The 25457-nt window shown below is 38.7% G+C and overlaps 1 long non-coding RNA gene across 1 annotated transcript in view; it reads left to right on the top strand.

Moving 5' to 3' along the window:
* LOC116446907 overlaps window positions 1–25176 on the top strand; it is a 33481-nt gene extending 8305 nt beyond the window's left edge. Inside the window, exons 2-4 of the long non-coding RNA XR_004241434.1 lie at window positions 14119–14185; window positions 14979–15146; window positions 23587–25176. This is a non-coding gene — a long non-coding RNA (uncharacterized LOC116446907). The remainder of the gene's footprint in view (window positions 1–14118; window positions 14186–14978; window positions 15147–23586) is intronic.
* The last annotated feature ends 281 nt before the right edge of the window (window positions 25177–25457 follow it).

Raw genomic sequence — 25457 nt, 5'->3', positions numbered from 1 at the left:
GGCTGGGATGTGCTGGCCATGAAGGGACAAGGCAGAGGTTACACCTGTTCAGGTACCATTGGATTCCTCTCAGTGGATCCACACTCTGAGGGGTGAAGGACAAGTGTCACTAAACATTGCCAACAAGAAATATTGCGGTCCCTTTAGGTAGGATGGCTTTATGTGGCAGACTGAAAGGCAGACCAACCCAGACAGTCCTTTACAGATGAAGAGCAGGAAAAGTTCTCAAGACTTGATGCCTTCAGCGGGAGGCAGAAGCCTGGGCTCTGACTGTTATCCCTGTTGTGCTGGCCTTGCTCTCAGAAGCCACCCTTCACTCTGTGCTGCAGTGCTGGCCCGTTTGCTCCCTGCAGAATTTCCCAGCTGCTGGTGCTCCTGTTTACCTGAGCATGTGCCTCCAGCCGTGGCTCTGCATCACCCGCTCTGGAAGGCTTCATTCTACTCTGCCTGCAAGGTGGGTTTTAGGCTGGACTCTTTGTATTCCTTGGCTGGTGCCTTAAGGCTGACAGAGCGTGTGGAAATGGATTGCTCGTTCTGCACAAACACTGCTGCTTTATCTCCAGTTAATGGAGCACAAAAAGACGAAAAGCACTACCCAGTCAGAAAAGAGCTGAAGACTCTACTTCTGGACATAGACCTATCTACCTTGCAGGCATCATATTTTTATCTGAACTAAAAGGTACTGGTCACTATCAAAAGCAGTGCAGTAGACTAGTGAGATTACATTTCTCACTATAGTGGCCTTTCCTAGGAGTGACATAACCTTTGTTTAACAGAAGGAACTTGGATGCTGGAGCAGCCACATGTTAATAGGGCAGAATAATTAAGCTTATAAAAATCCAATTTTTTGCTAATAAGAAAATTAATTTGATTTTTTTTGTGTTAAGCATCTGGAACACTTGTAATACCAGTGTAGAGATTTGGTCTGGAAAATTAGAGTATGGATAACAAGATGACAGAGGTAGTTGCTGATGTGAGAGGAAAGATAAATAGCAGGAAAAGCGTGGGTAGATAAGGAAAGGCTTAGAATATTTAAAGACTAATAGATGAAAAAGACAGTTCAGTGTAGATAAATGATGAATAATGAGTCACAGCAAAGCATTGCCAGCATTCCTAGGTGCTTCATACACTCAGAGAAATAAAAAGTGAGGGAGCAGATCATGCTGTAAATTAGCATAACTGCACTGAAGCCTGTGGAGCTTTGCTGATTTACACCTCTGAAGGACTGGACCCTTCAAGGGTGAGTGTTGATGATGAATGGTGAGAAACCAAAGAATAAATCATAGTTTCCTTAGAAGCTCTGGATGGGGCAGTTACCTTACTTGCTTCTTCTTTAATATCCAGTTTCCTCCATTTGTTAAGGCAACACAAACCATATTAGACATTCTGTACATTACTTTGAAAATTCACAAAATAAAAAGTCAGAGGCCGTCTAAAGCGCTTCAGTCTAATAAAGGAAAAGTCTTCTCAAGTTTGTAAAGAGCTCTTAAAGTCTAAACTATGAAAGAGATTTACTTGACAGCGTTACTAGTTACTGAGAGCTGCAGTTTGAAGGCACTTGACACCTCTGCATAGTCCTGCCACATTTATTTTGGCATTTAATATTTTAATCAATACTTGGATTCTTTAATTGAAGCTATAACTACTTTGGGGATTTACAGATAAAAAGATATGAATGCCTTTTGTCTACTTTTAAATGCGCTAGAAAGTGAATTCTTGCACCTGGAAATACTAAAATGTTTACAAAGCTGGAATGGATAACATTAAAACCCTCCTGGTAAAGACCAGGAATTTTGAAAATTTCAGTAAATAATGCAGTTTCAACTTGTCTCTTATGGATGTGATGTATCCAAACACTGCAGCACAGTATTTCTCTCTGCTTGTTGATAACTTCATTAACCTCACTGTCACTGCTTGTTTTAGATTTATCTTATTAGGAGCTAAGCAGACTTCTACAAATAAATTTTTGAAGCTCACAGTATCAACTTAAATGAAGAAGCTAAAAATTTATAATGGCCTTACACTTCACAGATCTCGCAGAAACTTATTCCAGCCCTGACATTCCTAATCCCCCTCCTGCTTTTGAGTCCATCACTTATACCCTGGATGTGACAGTTCTTCACTGCTGATTTTCATTCTCCTTTTACCCTGGTTGCATCTTCAAAGCTTCATCCATCTGTTCTCCTGTTTTCCTCTTCTGGTCTTGAGGGCAGTTGCAAAAAGCAATCTCAGGTCTCCTGTCAGGCTTTTGCAGTAAGGTCATCTGCTAACATGGTTTCAACTGTGATTTTTCTATCAATGTCTGCTATTACTAATCTGTTGGTGGGGAAGTTGTTCCTATTATGTTTTATTCCAAAACTGAAAGCATTGCTGTATCCAACACCTTGACTGTGTCCTAGTGGACTTCAAAGAGTGTGTTCTCCTCTTGCTAATACAGAATAGCTTCCGACCATTCAAGTCCATATGCTCTGAATGCAGGAGAACACGTGTGAGAAGCTGCAGAAATTGTCTCAGCTTCTCATGTGAAGGGCATTTCCACAAAGGGTGTCTGGGTGCCCATAATGCAAGTTTGCACCTTCACCTATTGTGTATCAGCCCAACCCTCAATATGATACAAAAAACTTACATCTCAAAGTGACTGTTGTTTACCTAAGGATGATAACATTGAAAAAGGCAAAGCCAGAAAAAATAGTTTTTCTTGTTCCCCAAATTTAAAGTATTCCTGACAAAGCTGTTTTCTTCGAGTTGAACATTCATCCTTGATGTGTTCATTACTAAGCTACATAAATATTTACGTCAAATATTGGAAAGAAGTGAGATTGTGATGAAGAAAATAAATACTCAAGAAGAAAACTCTGCAATCTGAAACAGGTTTTGCACTGCCCTTATAAATTGGAATTGACTTTACTGCAGGGAGTGTATTTGACTGAGATAGGACCTTCTAACTCAGTTGGTGTCATATAAATGCATTGCTATGGATTCTGGATTGGAGTAATCTAATTAACTGCAACAATTTCAGCACAACTCATACAGGTGAGATAACATCCAGTCTTTTGTCTGCTTTATTCTTCATTTAAGGTAGATTTGACCTCCTTCTTTCCCCAGACCTGCTGGCACTTTTTTTTCTTTCTAAAATCGTTTTGCATAGTCCTTGACTGTGACAGGGAGAGATTAATGGCTGTTGCTCATCCTTCTGTCATTACAGGAGGGATTGTCATGTGTGCGGATTGATTTCACACGTTGGTCTGTCCTGTAAAAAAAATATTTGTCAATAAAACGGAGGCAAGGCAAATCCTTTGGCAATGATATTATGAGCTGATTTATCTTCACCACCATGAAGCTGGCTGGAAAGGATATAAGGCAAAGCAATCTGTTCTCATGATAAACCTGAATTGCACTTAGGATAAATACTACCCTACTTATCTGCTGAAGGCACTTGCACATTATAGTGAGACATGGAAGCTGAATAAGATAAATTTATTATTATGATCCCATTTATTTTCAGATTAATTTTCAAGTTCCTCTCTTATTTGAAAAAATCAACATTGAAAGTTGAATAGGAAGACTTTTCTCATTCCTTCTGTTCTGTTGGCTTGTTATATCTTCATCTTACCATTGTAGCACTGAAAGTATGAAGTAACTTTCTTATTGCTAAGTTGTTGTTTATCTACTGTAAGCAATATTGTGTCTTGGGAGGGTGTGTCAGACAATAAAATGAGATTGGTTTATCAGCAGTAAGGCTGTGTAAAATTATAAATCTTGAACATTTGTTATCTTACAGTCCAAATTTCACAGTTCTTTAGGAATGCTCATTTCCAACTTTTAAAACACCTATGCAGCTGAGAATACAAGCCACTTTCTATTAAAAACAAAGCAAGAGAGAAAGAAAATGTCAGAAGCCCCCCAAATTTTCAGTGGAAGAAGTACACATCCTTGACTGTCATTAAAGCTCTTTTTTGTGGTGGAAAATAAAAGCTTTTTTCTGTCCTTAAAAGGATCGTAACCACGGTCTTTAGGTCTTCATCCTGCAGTACATGGAATTTGGGTAGAAAAAGAAGAAATCAGAACATGTTCACTAGAACAAGACACGAATAATTCTTCAAGTATCAGAACCACTGATCTCAGCAGATGGAGTGAGTAGAGGTGAATTATTAGCCTTAGCTTTCAGAAAACTCTCCAAACTGAGCAAGAACTAAACTGCCTTTATACTCAGTGTAGTAATAGAAGAATTTCACATCATCCTGAGAGAAGTGTCTAAGACAACTTGAAGGAATTGTTCTTTGGAGAACTAAATTATTGAAAGTCCACAAAACTGCTGGCTTTTAACAGCTGAAAAATGTAGTAGTACTAATAATGAACAGAAAAGGCAAAAGTTGTCTGTACTTGAGCAAAGACAAAGAGTTTTGTTTGTATTTCATGAGGGTGATAAGGTATTTTGAAGTCTATTTGAAACTGAGGGGGATGTTAGACAACATCTAATTGAGCAAGTCTAGACAAATTACACATAAGAGCCCTCAAAGAACTGGTGGGAGGAAGCTGTACTCCTACCATGTACTTCTCTGAGTACTATTTAATGAATTGTTGACTTTACCAGCAATTACCAGCAAGGCAAGTTATCGGTAGTAGTGACAGCACTCTTCAAGAGCTATGCACTCTTAAAACTTCACAAGAAATATTAAAAATTGAAAAGAAGCTTTTCCTTTACATCTGTTTGCATAAATATGATCTTTTTCTCACACTGCTATTGAATAAAATTATAGACTTGTGGATAAACAGGCTCAGAAGATTAATGTTCAGTCTAAATCTGTTTGTGCCTCAGTTCCTCATTTGTAAGAAGTAGATACTTAGTTTCACTTTTCTTTTTGTGATCTTAAGATGTCAAAGCAAAGATTCCTGTGTTATGAAAGGGCCCAGAACAATGGCCATTTCACTTCTAACACAGACTGTCAGACCACTGCAAAATAAGAAGAATGAAATATGTTTTAGAATTCAGAAAAATTCTAAAAGATTCTTCTTTTTCAAGGACAGATTAAGTTCCTCATATCTACTTACAATTTCATCTTTCACATAACCATCTCCTTCAGTTTCTCTAAATTCCTTTAAGCTAGGAAGGCTTCTTTGTTAGTGTTACTATAGCAATGAAACACATGAAACTGTCACTTCACCAAATCCAGAACATTAGCAGTGAAATGGGATCAGAATAGAATGGAAGTTTTCTAAAAGACATTGTTCAGAGCCCAGCTTTCCAATTCTTACTGCAAAGAAGAGTACAGTGCAGACCCTGAAAGATGGTTTGTTCTCGTGTCAGTTGAGAAAGACTTCTGACATGCAGTGCATGTCACTGAAGTGTAGGCATCAGTCAGGGGAGTGGATTGGCCCAGGCAGTATTGAAACTAAGCATATAAAAAAAGTGGATTAAAAAAATGAAAAAGGGAATGTACTCAGCTGTAAGGACATTTAATTATAGCTCTTGCAGAAGGACTTTGAATATTATAATCAGTAGCATACAACTATTCTGCAGAACCTTTTGCTGGTCTGCCAGGTCCTACGGTGCTTCATATTTCTAATTTAAAAGTCAAACAAACAACATTTATTCAGTTAAGAGCACTTAAGTGATTAACCCCACAGCTGTACAACAGCCTATGGATCACAGGATGGAATTTCTTTGAAATAACCAGGCATTCTAGGCTAGATACTTGAATGCTGTTTCTAGATCCACATGGCAAACATCTACAAAGCACAGATAGGACAAAAGCATCCTCATGCTAGTGTTAATCTTGAGAGAAGAATCAAAAGTTCCCTTAGGTGAATGTCACACAGTAGGTCATATTTGACTGTTGTGTGTACAGGCACTAAAAGGGCCAAAGGTGGCAGCAAACCAGGACTTTTGTGATCCATCTGCTCCCATGCAAGCTGAAGCAGCTTAAGGACTGCTTGAAACCTATGGCTTCTGTGCTGAATTTGCTCAGGTGCTGCCACTGCAGAGGGTGCTTTTCCCTGCATCAAGAAGTTTGTGCTGACTGCAGCTTGAGCTTCCAGATCTGTGTCCCACTGCTTGTGGAATATGGCATCTAGCTCTGGGGCTCCCAGTATGGAACAGACATAGAGTGACTGGAGCAAGTCCAGAGGAGGACCACAAAAACGATCCGAGGAATGGAACACTTGTGAAAGAAAAGGCTGAGAGAGTTGGGGCTATTCAGCCTGGAGAAGAGAAGACTCCAGGGAGACCTTATTGTGGCCTTTCAGTGCCTAAAGGAGGTTTATAAAAAAATGGGGACAGACTTATAAGTAGGACCTGTTGCAAAAGACAAAGGGTAATGATTTTAAAGATGAGTCAGACTAGATATAAGGAAGAAATTTGTTATGACAAACATGGTGAAACACTGGACCAAGTTGCTCAGAGAGGTGGTGAATGCCACATCCCTGGGAACATTCAAGGTAAGGTTGGATGGATCTCTGAGGAACCTGACCTAATTGAAGATGTCCCTGCTCATTGCAGGGGGTTGGACCCAATGGCCTTTAAAGGTCCCTTCCCACCCAAGCAATTCTATGATTCTATGAATAGCAAAGCTGGTTTTGACCAATATTCACTGTGTATTAATTTTAATAAATCCCATTTTTGCTTCACCTTAGCCTTTCCAGAAATCTGCTTTCCTCTACCCACAAACATTCATCTTCCTTTCTTTTGTCAAACACACTTTTCAGTTTGCACTTAATTCAGTACCTGCCAAACAATAGATAATACATTCAGGGGGATTTATATTAAAATAGTGCTTTCCATCTAGATGATTACCAAGACCTACATACTTTGAATTATAAATTATGAATCAGTTTCTCAGCCAGTGCTGAGCTTGCTTGAGATCAGCCTGCTTATTGATTTACCTCACTTGAGGTTCATTCTCTGTTTTATAGAATAATTCTCCCCTCCATTACAGTGCAGGTAGCTATTGCCTGAATACAATATGGCAACAACTTAATAGCTTCTAATTTCAAATAAGGTTTCTCACTTATGTCTCTCATGGTAAAAAATGGTTTGTTGCATTCTAGGTATCTTGAGGCAGGGGTGTGAACTGAACAACTTCTAAGAGCCTTTTTAGGCCTATTCTGTACCTTTATATAACAGTGAAACGGTACTGACTGTTTTGTAGTTCTGTGTTAATAACATTAGGCATGTGCAAATTTGGCAAAAGTTAAAAATCTGGGGGAAAGAAAACAGAAAAAAAAAGGTGGAAGAATCTTCATGAGTACAAGTGGTCAGAAGTCGGTTTTCATTTAAGCTGAGTGATGAGGGGAACAGCAGTGCTGCGTCCTCAGAGTGGGGACATTGAATGCTGAATTACAGTGAGGCTACCTACTGTTAAAACTGTCACATGGTGTTCTAAAGCCCCAACAACATCTTGTTCAATCTCATTTTGTGGTAGCCGTGCATAAATGACATAGCTGCCTACTCTGAGCCTGCAGACTGGGGGGTTTCCCACGGGTTGTTCCAGTGAACCGTTGATCAGTTCTCTTTCATGAAAACTGGACAGATGATGGGAATCAGCGCCAATAGTATTCAAGAGGCCTGAAGGCCACAACCCATATTTTGTGAAAAAAAACATCACCAAACCACTGAAACGATGTATTGTCCATCAAGAAAAGCTAAAAACATGGATATAAAAAGCAATGAAGTGATTTGTCAGGATCCCACAGCATGATTCTTATGTGAAGTCTTACAGAGACAAATGTTATTGACATATGTTTAGAGTTTTGAATATAACCCTCAGAAGAATAGCTTTGGTAATGACAGCTTGCAAAATGCTGATCACTGATCAATTCTAAACAAACTTCAAAATCTGCAGCTTATGATAGTTCCACCGAATTTACACTGTAATTATAAAGACACTCCTTTTTAGCTGATAATAGAACTTCATCATAACTATAATTACAGATAACTTCATAATTTTCCAGTAATACATGGAAAATATGCAAGCAAATCAATTAAAAACGCTGATGGTGACTTGGAAGGTGAATTTTCTCTCAGATTTTTTTGATGGATAAACAGAAAATTTATCTCTTACTTAGGAAGTCTTCAGGATTTTCTCTTCTGCATATAGATAGAATGACAAGTACAGAGCAAATCTCCTAAGGTATGAAGATGAGATGTAATCACTTTTTGATTATTATACCCATAGACAGCAGAATGGTGTAGTTCATATCTTCATAAGATCAGCCTCAGTCACCCAACAGGAGAATAATAAAATTTTCTGAGGTATATGGCTTATGTGTTTGGTTTTTTTTTTTTAATTACCTTCTTACTGAAAAACTGTGTCTTTCTCTCTCTTCAAGGCTGTGTTTAGTGCTGATGTTTTGGCTGAGCCAGACACTGGAGCTGATAAGCAATGGAGAAACACCTCTCAGTTTCACATGCAGTTAAGCACTGCTACCGGCAGAGAGAATTTGGGCTTTGAAAGCTGCTTAAAATAGAGAAAAATATCTGAATGGTCTTTTAAACTCCAGGAGGAGATGCAGTGTCATGATTATTCTGAAGTGATCACCACATCCATTGTGTTGTTATGGCTTAAGAAACACTTGAGCTCTGTTAAAGTACCAAAAATTCATTTCTAGTAATTCCTGCATAAATGATGGATTGGGATGCAAAGCACTTCAGCTTGTCATTCTTTTCCTACTCATACTAAGGTGCTTTATTGCAGAGAAGGAGAAAAAATACTTAATATACTGGACTAGGCATTTTTATGGACTCTTTAATAAATACATGAAAGGGTATTCATAAAGGCTGCTAATTGTGCACGCGTTGCACTAACTAGTGGTTGTAAAAAATGTTGTTTATATTTTATATTCACTCATTGTAAAACTGGGATCATTAGTGTGAAAGCAATGTGCCTAATTTATAAAACTATTCTCTGTCAGTTCTATGGGGGAGACTTCATAATGAGTTAGGTTGTGCTGTGGCCTTTGAAATAAAAGAGGTAAATTCATGTCCTAGTTTAATTTGTGGTAACTTTGGGCAATTTGTACAGAGATATGGATCATGGATCACAGGGTATGTATCATGGAGGAATGATCACCCATCATCCCTCTACAATATTGGATTATTTTGTTGCTTTCTTGTGAGTCAGTGGCCAGAGAGGATCTGCAGAATTCTGAATTGCACAAAAAAGGATTTATTTATGATATATGATTCCTTCTGGCCTGTTCCTGTAGTTCTCACTTGAACAGAAAATGTGGAAACAGCTTTTTCAGAATAAGAGCTACAGAGCTGAGTGTTATGTTCATCTTACATTTAAACAAAAGTATGTGTTAATCTCATTTGGATATAAGAAACATGAAATGAGCCTATACAACCTATTGTACTTGAAAGGATGGATTTTCTGGTGCATACTGGTTGTTCAACAGCATTTCAATAATGCCATTAAAACCATATTTAAAGCTATTCAATGTCACTGGAATGGCAGAAAGTGGGTAGAGCACATTAGTCAGTTTGTCATTAATCCAGCAAAAAGACATTACTGATGCTTTTCTTTTTTTCCCATAGAGCTCTTTAAGTGATGTGATTTTCATGAGAAATGCTAGCAGCAAGACCATATCTTGTATGACTTTTTACAGCTTAATTCCTGAGTGTTTTTCCCCTACAAAACATTTATGTGAACAATGGTATCATGTAACAATTAAAGAAAAAAAAGTGAAATAAATCTGTTCATTGTTACTGGAAGTGAAAACACACAAATTTTATGAGTTCTGACCTCTAATCTTAACAGAGGTTATATTGTTCAAAATAGACTTTTCATAAGCTTGTCTTCTCCAAAACTGCATTGGTTCTAATGAAAATTTTTTTTCAAGTAAATGCTGTTTCATACAAAACTGGTTTTGGTGCACAATCAAGTGTTCACAAAATTCTCTCACAAAAGAAAGGTATCCAATTTCTGAATTTTTTATTTTTTCATAACAAGACTGGCATATTTTATTATTTTCCTGTCTTCCCAAACTGATAAATAAGATTACAAATAGGCATGCATTGAAAACTCCAGTAATTTTGAAGTCTCCAAGGAAGTACTGAAAATTATTATCTTCTTCTTAGGTGTGAAGACTCAATGGCTGAATTCGAGCTGTTCATCTGCTATAGCTTCTAGGTTGATGAAAACATTATGGAAGGACATACTGTTTTCCACCACAATAATAACAAACTTGAGACTCAAAGCTGAATGTTGCTGCCTGTTCCGAGCTTCCCTTCCCCCTCCCCAAGACAAGCCAGGACTTGCCTCTGCCATGTGCTCCTTTGTTCCAAATGCGGGCAAAACCAAATGTAACTCAAACTCTTTAGCAGTGTCTGATTGGCCGCTCACCCCGGGTCCGCCCCCAGCCCTCCCCTTTCCCTTCCTCTGAATAAAAGAAGGATCCGAGAGGGACCCGCTGTCTTTTGCTTTGCATCCCTTCTGCAAACATCTGCCTCTGTCTCTGTTTGAAAGCTTCTAATTGCAGGAATTGGGCAACCAAAGGCTATATTTCTCCCTCTTAGCTTCTACTGGTGGTATCAGCTTTGCAGCTACCATTTGCTGCTTTCAGAGCTACTGAAATGCTGGATTGCCCGTGCTACGTCTCTAGGCTGCCTGAGGCTTTCTAAGGCATTGAACTATGAGCCTAGCCAGTAAAAAGCTGTGAGTATTTTCCACAGCTGAATAGTACAACCTACCTCCAGGCTGGAGTGGAAAGCAAGAACATGGTGAGACTTAAAAAGAATGGTTTTATACATTTTATTATTTTGAGCCTGTTTGTCACCAGAACAACAGTAATAAAAGTGGCACTACACTCCCTTCTGGCAAGACAGGAAATTCTTGGAAAAAATAATTTAAAAAATACCTCTCACAATTTTCTATTACTGGGTATCACTTTTGAGAAGGTGGTCTTCTTTAAAAACTGTACAGGTTAGAGAGGCTGGTCTTCTTTACAAACTGTACAAGTCAGACAGAATAAAGGATAACTTTTTTATTGGAGTCTTATCAGAAAAATGACCCTTTCCTATCCTAACAGACAAAACATCCTATAATACCAGTTCAGAAGAAATTCTGATATGGTAACTGCAACTCAAATGGATAATGAGGGAGAGACCAGAACTCTGCCTATAGAAGAATTTTACTTCTGCATCTTTGTTGTGGGAACACTGAAGGCTGATCAAGAGGAATTGACAAGCAGAAGAACAATATTCCATTTCAGAAAGAAAAGCAAATATTTTGCCACTTCCAAATATAGTGATCATAAATCAAGAACGGAGAAAAGATAAAAGAGATTAGAGAAAAGTCTGTGAAATTCTGATTCTAAATGGAACACAAATTAACCTGCTCATGGAAAGTGAAAAAAACCCTCTTGGTAGTAAAAAAAAATTGGCCACATTTTTTTTCCACTGATATAGAACACTGAAAATCTGCGGATTCCTCCCTAATCATTAATTTAAAAATAAATAAAGCATATAACCCCATGGGTGAAACTGGGTCAAGGAAAATGTGCTCAACTAGTCATCTTTCTCTGCATGAAGTCCTCATTAAAAAAAGTCAGCCCAAGTGGGAACCAAGTTCATCTATGACTTCTTTGCTTAATGCAAAAATATGCCATGCTTAGTGTGTGCTGCATTTGCTGTTTTGGCAGTGAGGTAGCACATGCACAGGAATTGGGCAGGGAGGCTGGTAGGCGTTTGTGTATCAGGTTTGCTGAAGTTTCTTGTTAAAAACAAACAAACAAAACCCAAACAGAACAATGACAACAAGGAATCTTTTGTCCCTATTTCCACAGTCAGCATTGCTGGGGTTCATCCAAGACAAACAGAAAACCTCTACCCACCTTTCTTGAGACAGAAAAAATGTGAAAGACTGATGTATCCCCACTCAAACTATGCTAATTCCTTTTCTTCTAGGCAGCTTCCTCTTCACTGTTATCTGTGATTGTTCACTGTATTACCATGGTTATATTGTGACCACCTGGAAGAACAGACAAGTTTATGACAAATAAATTCCAACATTTAAACTACTCAGCCCCCTTAACCTAGGAAGATCTTTGCAGAAAATTAACCAAGTTTAGTTCTACATAGTTCTACATCATAGGGATGGTGAAGGGCCTTGAGGGGAAACCCTGTGATGAGTGGCTGAGGTCACTTGGTCTGTCTAGCCTAAAGAAAAGACTGAGGGGAGACCTCAGTCTTCAACATCCTCATGAAGGGAAGCAGAGGGGCAGGTACCAATCTTTTTACTCTTGTGACCAGTAACAGGACTCGAGGAAATGACAGGAAGCAGAGTCAGGAGAGGTTTAGGTAGGATACCACGTAAAGGTTTTTCCTCCAGAGGGTGGTTGGGCCCTGGGACAGGGTCCTCAGGGAAGTGGTCACAGCACCAAGCCTGTCTGACTTCAAAAAGCATTTGGACAATGCTCTTGGGCACAGGGTGTGACTCTTGGGGTGTCCTGCATAGGTCTGGGAGTTGGACTCGATGATCCTGCTGGGTCCCTTTGAACTCAGCATATTCTATGCATAACCACGCTGAAGACCTGGAAAGGGCATGTATGAATAGACATGCTAGAACTGGATGCTGAGGGTGACTAACTAAATCAGACTAAATAATACCCTTCCCTAGAAATCAGGTTGGCTTTTTTCCCCTTTCAAGAAAGGGGCCTCCCAATCTAAACCAAACAAAGAAGTAGACAATGCCATTAATATGCTAACATTATCAGAAGAATTATTGCTAATAACATCACAAAAACTTTTACTAATATGATTCCCTGTTATTACATAGCTGGATATTGTATAAAAGAAAAAAAAAACAAACACAGAACCAAGGCTTCCATCATCAATATATTCCACCTGCAAGTAGTATATTTGTATAGTCCCAATGAGATTTGATGCTGCAGAAACCATACTCCTTACCCACTAGCCATGGAAACTTTCCTCCTTCAGCTGGCAGAATGGGATATGATTCACTGTGTGCATGAGAAGTCTCACAGCTCTGACCCAGCACGGATATCTTTAAAAAGCAGCATCTGAAATACTCCATAGATCTCATTACCATTAATTAGTTCTATTATGATACTGTCTAAAAGTTCCAGCTGAGCATGAAGCCATTATTGTTCTGTGCATTGTGTGAGCACGAAAAACACAGTCCGTGCTTTAAGAAGCTTAGTGTCTAGATAGAACAGGCAGACAAAAGGAGAGAGAGAGAAAGAAATGGCACTAACAGTTTAAGTAACTTAACGAAAGTGTCATTTATATTTCGAGGGCTGGGTCTGGTATTAGAGCCTGGACCTCCTGCCTTAATGTGATGCTCTATTTGCATACATTCCTTCTTGTAAATAATCCTTGGTGCATTACTTCATAATCTTTCATGCTGGTGTTCTCTCTATGAATACATGCTTCATTCATTGCTCAGCCATTTCTCTAATGAAGAAAGAGCTAGTTTCCTCAGACATTAAAATACATAAGGTCAGATTCCTCCATCTCAGCTGGCATCATTAGGACTTTTCTTTTTCTTCTCTGGGTATATCATGCACAACAGCACGTCTCTCTGCCAACTAATGTTTGAAGATTATTTTAAAAGCCTCACCCACAAAGCGGCTGTTTCTCCTGCTAAAAAGCAATTTAGAAGCCTGAGTGCCACAGATAATATGTGGGAATTTGCCACCTGAAAGTCTGACCCAGAGGTGCTCCCATAGCTTTAAATTCATGTCTATGCAAATAGCCCACAGAAAGCTGTGCATCTATAAAACAGGCTAATAAATAGTTTTCTGCATAACATGGGTATTTTAAGACTTAGTGCATCAATGTTCATAAAGTATTAGGATTTTGAGAAGCAGATGGTAATGACAAATTTATATTTTATTGCAACTTTTGTTTTGCTGGAAAGTTCCCAGTCAGCTGTGACTGTAAGCATGAAGTAATTATTTCTCCTTTTTATCAATATTTTTTTCTCTTTCCGCCAACAGTTTAAAAACAATTAGCTTGCCCTCATAGCTGATTTAGAATGAGATGCATTTGTATCCATTATGCTAACACAGAAAAAAAGTTTCACTGTCAGTAAAATGGAAAATCCCCTGAGTTTTATGTCTTTGCCTTCGTAATAAGCAAGTTTTTCTTCTGCAAAGTTTTGTTCTAGACAGACTTCTGAACGGACTTCTGAATGTACTTTGAAGTGGATGTGGAGAGGAACAGGTGGGTATCATTCTTCCAATAATGAACTCATGCTTGTTGGACTAGCCCTAGGCAACTAGGAATCATTTTTGTTAGTGGCTTGGAAATGGCAGAACCAAGATAAAATGAAGTTTAACTGAAACATTTTTGGGATATTGTAGAATAAACTGGCAGAGTTTTGTGTGGGTCAGGACAACAAAGTTGTACTTGCAATGTATTTGACTCCAGACGGCTTGCTTGTAATTTTACTTCCTGAGGAGAAGTACTAAATTCTCACAGATTTAAATAAATGTTGTAAGTAACTGCATGCCTAATTACTTGCACAATTCACTCAAAATACACCTCTTAGGAGTTGAATTGATACATACCTGTCAAATACTGCTTTGGTGTTGTTTTTTCATGCAAATAGAGTCTAGGCAATAAATCAGATCCTTGGTGTGCAATTTTCTTAAGTACATGTCTGGTGTCATTAAGTAAACAAAGAAGTAATATACCAGTTAGAGAAAAGAAGAAAATAACAGTACATTGTTTTAAGAACAGCACATAATCTGAAACAGCAGTTAACAATCTTCTTTCTTTTAATGATTGCTCTTAACAATGTAGTTGACCTAAGTGGTATTCTTTCCCCATTGCCTCCCTGTGGCTTGTCCTTTTACTCTTTCATTGCAACACTCTAAGTCATTTGTCTTATATTTCTTGGATTCTTTACACAATGGCTGAAGTGTATTTCAGTGAATAAGAACGTGGTCAGCTTTATGATCCATTCTGACAATGATGAGATCCTCTCACACTCCCTATATTTTCCCTCCTACAGTTTACTTGTCTGGTGCAATTACAATATCTCTGGAGCAGAGACGGCCTCCTACAATTGCTGAAGTAAGGCTGGACCTGGCTTTACCTGGAGCCAATAGGTGCTGATGCAACACCAAAGCATCAGGTCACAGGCAAGAATCCTAACATAACAAGATCTGAAGTTGAAGCTGTAAGTCAAAATGCATGAAGTTTAATGATTTTTTCACATGTGGAATTACTATTAAGTTGGTGGCAAAAACACAAGAGAAGGGAGTTAAAAGGAACCTAGGTAAGTTCTTTGATGAAAACAGCATAAATTTAGCTGTTCAGAAAAGCCTGAGAGCATTTTTTGCTCATTTCAGCATATTTCAGTGGGAGAGATCTCAAGTGAATTTGGGATGTCAAAACCTCTCATTGCTGCCTATGCTAGGGCTGTACCTACCTATTAACCTTTTTTCAATGTTGTTTATATAACAATGCTTAATGAAATGATTAAATTTTTAGATCAAAGGCTTTGTCAAATATTCTGCATCAAAAGCAGTACTTCTACAGCCTTAGGAATCTTGGGTCAGGTATTTGGTGGGTGCATCAGAGGTCAGGCTGCCAAATCTCCTACCTATTGACACACAAAATATGCTGAATATCTGAGAGGTAGACCAATGAACCACATAATACAAGACCGTGTGCAAGCTAAATTTTCAGTTGTAAATTGCAGAATCTTCTGGGTCAGAACAAAACCAGAACACTGTGTGATGCAAATCAGGAGAATGCAGTACAGTGAATTAAAAAGACCTGTCATTTAAAAGTATGCAGACTATTGTAACGATCAACCTCACTCCTCATCAAAGAAGAGAAAACATTTGGATCTTCACACACAGAACAATATGAAAACTGCCTTTTGAAGTGTTGATTTTGTGGCCTTTGTCTGAGCTTGTACCAAATTTGCCCAAATGTGCCTTTTATTGTTTAACCAAAATGTAGAACAGAGACTTCAGATTTGCATACAATTTGATGCAGAGATGTAGCAAGCAAACAGAACTTTCAGACACAAGCGCTAAAATTAATAATAATTAACAATTAATTACTTTCCAGGGGATATTTTTTCTCTAATGTCCACTCTGAAGCTTGCTAGCCACAGTTTGGCCATGGCGCCTTGATACACTGCTCGGTGTTACTCAACACTGCCTGGTTTCATCATCCCTGTAACTGCCCTTCAAATAGTAATGGATTTAAAGCAAACCTCTCAACCTTCCCTTTGCCAGACTAATCAAGCTCAACACCACCAGTCTCTCTGTGCAGATCATATTGCCCATGCCCCACTGCTGGGGTTGCTCTCTGCTGGATCCCCTGAGGTTTCTCCACTTGTGTCATGGGCTCTGTGTGTGTGTGTGTGCAAAAAGAGGATGCACTGGTCCATCTGAGGCCTCACCAGTGCTGAATATATATATAAAAATTATGTATTTGCACCTATATATTGCTATACTTTTAAGTGACAGAAGACAAGACCAAAAAAGGTGGTGAATTTTGGATTTTCCTTGTAGCTGTAGCCTCAGACAAAGTGTAAGACTGGCCCTAATAGCATTCATCTTCTCAAGGAGGTTTAGCTGAACCCTGGAAAACTCCATTGTTCCAGAGTAGCCAAGATGCTGACCATGATGTGCCTCCCCAGTAGATTTGTCAGACTTATAGTAACAGTAAGCTACTTGAAGGTAAGGACTCTAAATTTTATTAAGAATGGAAGAGACCCTTACTGGCTGCAAACAAACCAAACTCCACTGAGTTCAGTGGGTACCCAATGATTTACCATGTAAATAAAATTATTACAAGGTTTGCTTTTGGAATATGAGAACTACCAGGACAATAAGAAAACAAAGTATTTTTAATCAATAATTCCTATTACATATGCCTTGCTAACATGCACAAAGTAATGGTAGTAACAACAAAAATCAAAATAAAGCACCTCCAGGAAAGCACCTGGTAATAGGTAAAGGATGTAATACTGGAAAGGTACTAATCTGCAAATATCCCAGTATAAAAAATGTGGGTTTATATTTTTAATTTCTTGTCTCCTCTTATGGTTCAGAGTTTGTGTAATGAAAAAGTATAATGATGGTTGAGATAAAGGTATTTGACATTACTGGGTTCATTACCTTCCCCTCTGGACTTCTCATTCAGTCTTTAGTGTACAGCTCATTTATTACCTGGGCTTGAATTCTATTTATTAGAGAAACACCAAGGTTACGTTAGTTCTGCCATCTGTAATATGGTAGGTTCTACATTAATACATCTACACACAATAAGATGACCAGGGATTTGGGAAAAAAAAAAAAAAATTCCCCTCCCCTCTCTGCTCCCATCACACACGATGCCATTAAATACAGAACTTTTCAGAAGAGATCATTGCTTGTTTGATGCAGTGGATGGAAATTCTCATTTCAATCAGGTAGTGAACCTTCAAAGGAAAGGATCATCAGGAGGAATGGGAGAGACCTTGATATATCAAAACAAGCCTTTAAATAATAAACACACTTCAAACTCAGGGCTTATCCTGCATGTAAAGCATAAGGACTGTGAGCAAGTCAACGTGAAAGATATTTACAAGGCTATTTTCTATGCAACACAAAACTGGCTACTTTTACACTCATAGATAAGGTATATTTTCATCATGAATCACAAATAAATAGTTTCTCTTCTCATGAATCCAAAAGAGGATTTCTGGTTTTAGACCCATATTTTGGCACAGAAAATTGACACTTTTTTGAAACTGCCAGCATAATAATGGGTAGAAAGAATTTAGACACCATGAATCTTCCTCAATATACTTAATGGCTTTTGTCTGTCCTCTCTGCACCTCCAGCCCAGCTAGTTCAGAATGACAAAATGTGAAGCATTCTAATATTGGCTTTCTCTTCCTCTGGGTTTAAGTTTGTTTTTAAACAAGTCAAAGAGAAACTTTCTGCTGACTTCAGAGTACTTTTGGATTATGTCCAGTCCAACTGGGTTTTCTCCTTGGACAATCTTTGGAGAATACAGACACAGGTTGCCCTATGCTCCACTTTAGGCAGCAAGCTCTTGACTGGCCAAGCAAAATTAGAGCTTGTTTCTTATATTTTATTTTAAATTCCCATAGCTTCCTTCAAAGAAGAATGAACATTTGACATGTTTTCTTGTACAAAAGAAAAACATATCAAATGTGCCTAACTTGTGGTCCAGGACCTTTTAAAAGACATTTTACATGTAAGAAAACGTTGCTGTGTGTCCCATTCAGAGTGAATGTCTAGAGAAAAGTGATGGTGAAACTATTATAAGTCTCAGTAAAATAGATCCTTGGTTAATGTTAAGTGGGCTTCAAATGCAAAATATGTACAGCTTTGGAGGAGATTTAAAGGTTGATAAATAGGTGCATACAGCTCAAGCAAAGAAACTGAATAGACCTGTGGAACTTCTCCCATGAAAGGAAGAAAATGTATGTTGGATGTCAAGGTCAGCATTAATAGAAGTGTGTAAGCACAGGGCATCAATAGCTTCATAGATTATTCATGCATAAAAAGAATAAAGAAGCCTATCAAGGATATGCTTTGAAAGTAAATATGGGAAGATTTTTACTATATGAAATGGAAAGAGGGATCATAGACATGAGGTACCATGACAGAGGTGATTGATCAAAGCAGTGGATATTTTTGTAGCCCCATTCACACTGGCCTGAAAGGGAGAAGAAAATGGGATCCTCAAAGCCCAAATAAAAAAGGTTCCTCTCTATCACTCCATTTTCTGTTGGCTGTGGGTCAGTTTTTATTATCCATCAGAAGCTATTGGATGCACTCCAGGTTGGGGCTTCTGTAATTTCAGCAGAGCAGTAAAAATAGAATGAAGGAAAGAAAAATTGATTACAGCTTGAAGGCTGGATATATAAAACTTATAGAATATTCAGGGATATTCACACTGCCTAACTTTTAGAGTAGTAAGTGTAAGTTCAAGCTAGGAAATGAGACTCTTGGACGGTCAGCAGACCTCTCTAGGTTTTTTCAAATGATGATTTACGGGACCTGAGTCACATTCCTGTTTGTTTTGCTTTTGTTTTGCCCTCACAAGAGACCTTTGAGTAGCTAAGAAGTCCACTGGTCTAATAGTAGCAATCTAAGGTAGGTGAACTCTTCCTTGTCTCTCTCCAAGCTTCTATTTCATGCAGCAACTGTAAGTAAATAGTTTTCATTCAGATCAGATGTTACTTATCACATTTTCTTCTCCCTGAGTGTAGAAAGAAAAGAGAGGAATTTGTAGCATGCATTTCATCTTATTAAATTAGTAGATTATCTGCAGAAACAGGTTTTATTGGGAGATTCAGACATATTGATTGGCTAGACTGAACAGAAAAACACACAGATTAATGTATGAACAACATACACTGAAGAGTGAAAATGAGAATAGAAGATGTTTTCCTCCTGGCTATTATTGGAGAATTATCTGTGTTTCTCCAGACAGTATTGTATGGGATGCATCCCTCTCACCATGACATAAAGTGTTATACTGGCATAAGCTATTTCACCTTATTAGTCTAGTTCTGCAACAAAATTAATGAGAGAAGAAGTTTGACTTATATTATTTTGAATTTTATTAATTAAAATTTAATAAATAACAACCTCCTTGTCTTCCTGCTACCCTAACCCCAAACCATAATTACACGGAAAATCATGGGACTGCCATCTTCCTCCCTCTTTGTCTCCCACTAACATTAAATTAGTTACACAGAGATAATTTCCCTGTTAGAAAGTCTGAAGAAGGCAGTAGGATCCTTTTTTTGTGGTTTGTAAACCCAACATTTGAATTCCTAGCATGCACAAAGCAAAACAAGACTTCAGCAGATGCTTCCCCCCCTTTAAAATGCCCAGATTTATCCCAAGTATGAAACAGGTTGATATGAAAACAGCTGTTTGAGTGAAAGGGAATTTTTGATGGAGCCAAACTCCGCTACTCAGACCTTTTTTCCTGAAAAGACTTGTAAGTTACATAAAAGTTGTGATGGGTTGTTTTTGACATGGTACTAGGAAAAGGAGTTGCTTGTTGTAATGGGCATGAGCTTCTAAATGAGAGCAGGTCTGAGCTGAACTAGCTTTCACCCCTAGAAGTCAGCTAAGAGCTACAGAACAAAGGCGATTTTCCTATAACATCATATTGTGGGACACATTACCAGATTTTTTTGAGAGGAAAAGACACAGGGAGACTCAGTTGAGCATTTTACTGCATATGAGCCTTAAAAAAAATAAGTAGATTTTCAGTACTAAAAGGACAGCTGAGTGCACTGGGCTTGCAAGTCTCAGAAAAGCCCTTTTTATTAAGAAAAATAATCCCTTTTTATTGTATTGCAGAATCCCATCATCCCACAGTTTCTTATCTTGTCCTCTTTATAAGCATTCCCATGGAATTACAGCACTGAAAATAATGAAGTGCTTTATTGAGGTTAGGATGATAATTTCACCAGGCCAGATAGCAGTGGGAGGGTACTGAGTCTCAGGGTGAGGCAAACAGATCCACTTCCAGAGCAGAAGGGACACTGGCTTCTGAGGCAGCCTTCAGTGTTGGCTCTCTGCAGCCAGGTAGCATGCTGGAAGGACTGGGAATACAGGAAAAAGACAGGATTGCTAAGAAAAAGACAGGATTGCTGTCCCATGACATGCAGATGGCAGCACATTCAATAGCCTAACACAGGGGAAGAGGGTGTAGCTCCTGCAGGTGCTGTTGGCTGTACCGATGGTACACAGGGATTTCAGAAGACCCGGGAAAATGGTCCATCCTCACTGTCCCCTCACATCCCCAAATGAGCCCTGGCAGGTGACCTGGTTGCAGGTGATCCATCACATTTGTTCAGGGACAGATCGCAACTGGCCGCCAGAAGGATTCAGCTGACTTGACACCCCCTCCCCTCTCGGGTGTGACAGATTGGCAAGGATTTAATGTCCCTTCAGAGATACTCTGAACACTCCCACTGCCCATTAATAGCACAGATGGGAAAGCATCTTCTGCCTGCCTATATTGCATTAGGACAGAAGCCAGAAGCCCCGACGTGAATCAAAGCAATCCAATGGGTTTGCTGAATAATTCCAAGGTGCTCCTTTCCAGCTCTATGCACAAGGTCTTCTGCAGGTAGACCTGAAACTGCTCTGTGGGTCACAAATGGGATGGCTTGTCTCTTAAATGAAGCATTTATGTGCTAAACACAGTGCTATGCTTGGAGGTGGCTCAAGTTCCGTTGCTTAAGCTCAGGAACACTGAAGGACCTGTCTGTGAAAAACAGAGCTGACACATCTGTTTTGATGCCAACATAAAAGAAACCCACCAAAAACCTTCAGTGTTTGCAATTGCTATGTTATACCTTTTACTTTTGTCCCTATACCCATCTGAGAGTACCACCCCATCATTCCTGCCAGTGCTGTGGACACAACACATCCCACAACTGATGAGAGGAGAGGAGGGCAGGGGAAAGGAAGGCAAGGGAAGGGAGGGGAGGAGAAGGGAAGGGAGGAGGGGAGAAGGGAGGAGAGTTTTCTTCCATTTTTTATGGATCTGTATTAAAAAAAGAAAGCATTTTCTTTCATTATTATTACTTGAAACTCAGAAGCCAGAACACTCCACATTAATGCAGCAGCAGCAGTAGCAAAAAAAAAAAAAAAAAAAAAAAAAAAAAAAAAAAAAAAAAAAAAAAGCGCCCCAAATACCCAATCAAACCCAAACCAAAATAAAACCAAACAAAAATAAAAATGGGAAGAATATTGGTTAGTTCAGGGAATAGGAAATATGACACCATTATTCTGAAGGTGTTAAAAAAATGAATGCAAACCCACAGTTTATCAGAACTAAAATATTGCCACTGTTCGAGCAATGAGACAGTGTTCTGTAAAATGCTTTGCAAAAGCTCATATTCAGAATATGTGCAACATTCATGCTATAGTTTTAAATATGAGATTAATATCAGCATCCTTCAGTGGAAGGCTTCCACTTGAAAATCAGACTGTTAAAGAAAAAAATGCAAATGGTAAATGATTGTTATAGTGATTATTAACATGTGACTGATCATACAAGTCTACAGCTAAATAAGAAAAAATATAATTATAATTAAAAATATTTAAAATATTATTTAAGTTATTAGTTTCTTTTTGCATTTCTCTCAGGAAAAATCAGTCTTTTAATCTACTTTCTTGGGTTATCAGTAAACAAAACTCCTTTTTCACTGTACCCACAAGAGCACAGAATCACAAAAGCTGTCCTATCAAATAAATTCTAAGTCTACGAAACCGAAAATGAAACTGAGCATTTCCATTAGATCATTTCATTTATTAAACTTCAATCAACCCTGCTTTAGAGATGCAGGATCAGGTCGTGGTACACAGCAGACAGAGCTCTGTCAACTGAGCTGGGAGTAGTTGCTACAGGTAATCCCTGCATTTATAAACCGACAAATACTTCTCATTCAGATATATAGGGCCAGTGCATATATAGGGCCAGGAATAACCTTGGTTTAAATTCCAGTACCACGAGGAACATTTTCCTGAGTGATTTTAGTCTGTTTAGTGGACTAACAATGGTGTTGAAACAAAATCTGCTTCTGCTTCATTGATAAGAACAGTTTTGGTATTTTTATCCTAACCTCCTCTGTAAAAAATTTTAATGAAGCACACAATGTAGCTGGTAATTTCCTACCAGTGCACATCAATCACAAAGCTTTGCTCTGAGGCTGTGCTTTCCTGTTCTCTGCTCTGCTGCTCATTGTACTGCTGGAGTTCAGCAAATGTCTACTTGAGCAGATCAAAGCATAATCTTGGCTTTTGTTGCTTCTCTGTGGTTTCTGGTGCTTATGTTAATCCTGCTTAAACTAAGTGGTCAGAGATTTGGGAGATTTGAAATACAAAATAGATTCTAACCTTGAGATGGATTAGGGTTGTCAGATGACACAGAACTGCCATGTAGGACTAACATTATGAATACAAGAACTGAAAATACTGTTTTAGTGTAGCTGACAACAGGGATTTATCCTAAAAGAGACATGGATGTGTTTGACTAAAGCAGCTCCTTAGTGAATATGTAGCCTGAATGCCTTGCAAGGTTATTGATTATGTATCTTAAGTCAAAGATACGGCTTCTTCCCCAGGAGATTCGTTTTTTCATCCAGTAAACACAACAGTCTTCACAACATGGATACAGTCTTTCACATAAGCACTTTATTTTGTATGATAAGGAGAGGATTAACTTGCATTATAATTACATATATATGATTTTTTCTTGAGAAAGCCTGTTTGTCTTGCGGGTTATTTTCAAACAGTAATGAAAAACTTATTTACTGGGATACACTGGGGCAATCTAAGCCTCTCAAAGGGGAGAGGACACTCAATTTGCTCTCAACATATTCAGAGGGCAGAGACATGTTGACACTGTAGACTATGGGTCTTGGTTGAATGAGTGGTCAGAGGCTGGTTTGTGGACAGATGTTACTGTGCAGCTGGCCAGCAGAGACCATACTAAGGAAAGAAGGTTTCTGAACATTTTGAAAATATTTCTGGGCTGATTTTTCTTTTAATTATGAAAACGTTTTCCAGGTTTTTTTCAACACCTTTTTTTTTTTTTTCTTTTTTTTGTAGTAACATCCCATTTTGACATAGAAATGTTTGCCATGACGAGCCTTCATTCTGCTCTAAAGAACAGGACTTTGTATGGTTTTATCATCAACCAGCAGAAATCAGTATCCACCACTGACAAGCATTTTCTTGAAGCTTGGTCAGCTGTCACTTCCCTTACAGTCTGCATCAGAAATGAAATGACAGTGACATCAGAAATAACAAGGTATGTGGCAATTAAGAAAGTGATCCCCAAGTCCTTCCATCCCCTCCATGGTGCTGCACCCATGAGCCCAGCAACCCTCACAAACATGGGGCAGGACAGCAGTCACCTCCCAAAGACCTGCAACAGGCATGAACCAGGACTGAACCGATCCTCCTACAAGCACACATAACTCATGTCTAGCCTCGGATTCATGGGTTCAGGGAGAGGGAAACCTGGGGAAAGGCGAGGCAAGGAAGGCTTGGCCCTAAATTAGGTGTCTCGGTACATATTTGTTATCAGGCTGGACAGCAGGCATTTACTTTGTTTTCCTTTTGCTTTTAAGCATGAAACCACCAAGCTATGCTGGAGCACCCCTCTCATCGCTCCTCTTTTTTGGTGGACTGTGAATTCAGTTCTTGGAAGAGAGAACCCTCTCTTTACAGCACAGATAGATCCAGGTCCATGTGCCCATGGTCATGCTTGCAGTTTTTCTATGTCAGAAGCACATTTTTGTCCAAGATACTTATTTCCTGAGAAGCCAAATTCAAGCATAGCTGTTTCTTGATATTAAAAAAAACAAACAACCCATCCACAAGTGACCTTTTGTACTGGGAGCATTATTATGGTGGAGGGCAAAAAATCCATTCTCTGCTTTTTTAATCTGGCTTCCCCTTCAAGAAACAGCTCTAATAAAATGCAACAAAACAATACCTGCAGAGAGGGCTCCCATCCTCCTCATTCTGTGCAGTTTTAAAGACTGACAGCTAAGTAGTCTTTTTCAGCCTTGCTGCTGCTGTATAGCTAGTTCGGGAAGCAGAGGGATAATGAGGTATCAAAGTAAAGGAAGGAGCTACTTACATGAAACAAAAGTGCAAACTGCATAGCAGACAGAATATTTATGACAGAGTGTCTCCAGTCTGCAGATAATTATTTATTATCATAATCTCTATTCTTGGCAAAAAAACAACCTGCAGAGAAGACAGGGGTCCTGAACACACCCCATCTCTGTACTTGCAGCAGCCCATCACCTTCCCAAACATGGGCATAAGCTCCTCCAGCTCATGCTTTGGGACAGCAACTGCTCTCTGCCTGCTTGCCATTTCTAAGAGTGAAGGTAGGGACGGAACAGAGCTGAGGACCTCTCTGCCACATCACATCTACAGTGTGGAAGCACGAGGTCTAAAGACTCTTACTTTCAAAATACACTTTGAGAATGAACTAGATAAGCATTTTCTTCTAAGCTTTTTTCATCTTCTTCCAAGCATTCTTCATTGAAGCTCTCTTTTGGATGAATAAACAGTAAGTTGGAAATATTTTACCTGAAGATATTTAAGCATCCTTAGTTCCTGGTACAAAATCTGATGGATGAATCATTACCAAACCATAATGGCTAAGTGGCAATGCTAAAAAACAACTGTCTATATTGATCCTACTGTTCTTCTCCCGACTACAGAAACAAAAAGGATTTAAATCATGTTTGCTAACACATTAATATCCTTAAGCAGCTGTTATCACCTCATGTAGACAAAGAAAATCATATTGGAAAAGAGGTAATGTGGTCATGATCAATTAGGCAACAGATTTACACTCTGAAGGTTCAGGGCCAGACGCTTCCTAATTTAACAGAACTCTCATAATTTCACAGAGAAAGGAACACCATAGTAAGAAGTATCAATATAGTAAACCAAAT

Source organism: Corvus moneduloides, chromosome 7 (assembly GCF_009650955.1).
Source record: "Corvus moneduloides isolate bCorMon1 chromosome 7, bCorMon1.pri, whole genome shotgun sequence".
NCBI lineage: Eukaryota > Metazoa > Chordata > Aves > Passeriformes > Corvidae > Corvus > Corvus moneduloides.
Note: the sequence above shows the minus strand (reverse complement) of the source record. Positions and strands in the feature narration are given on the sequence as shown.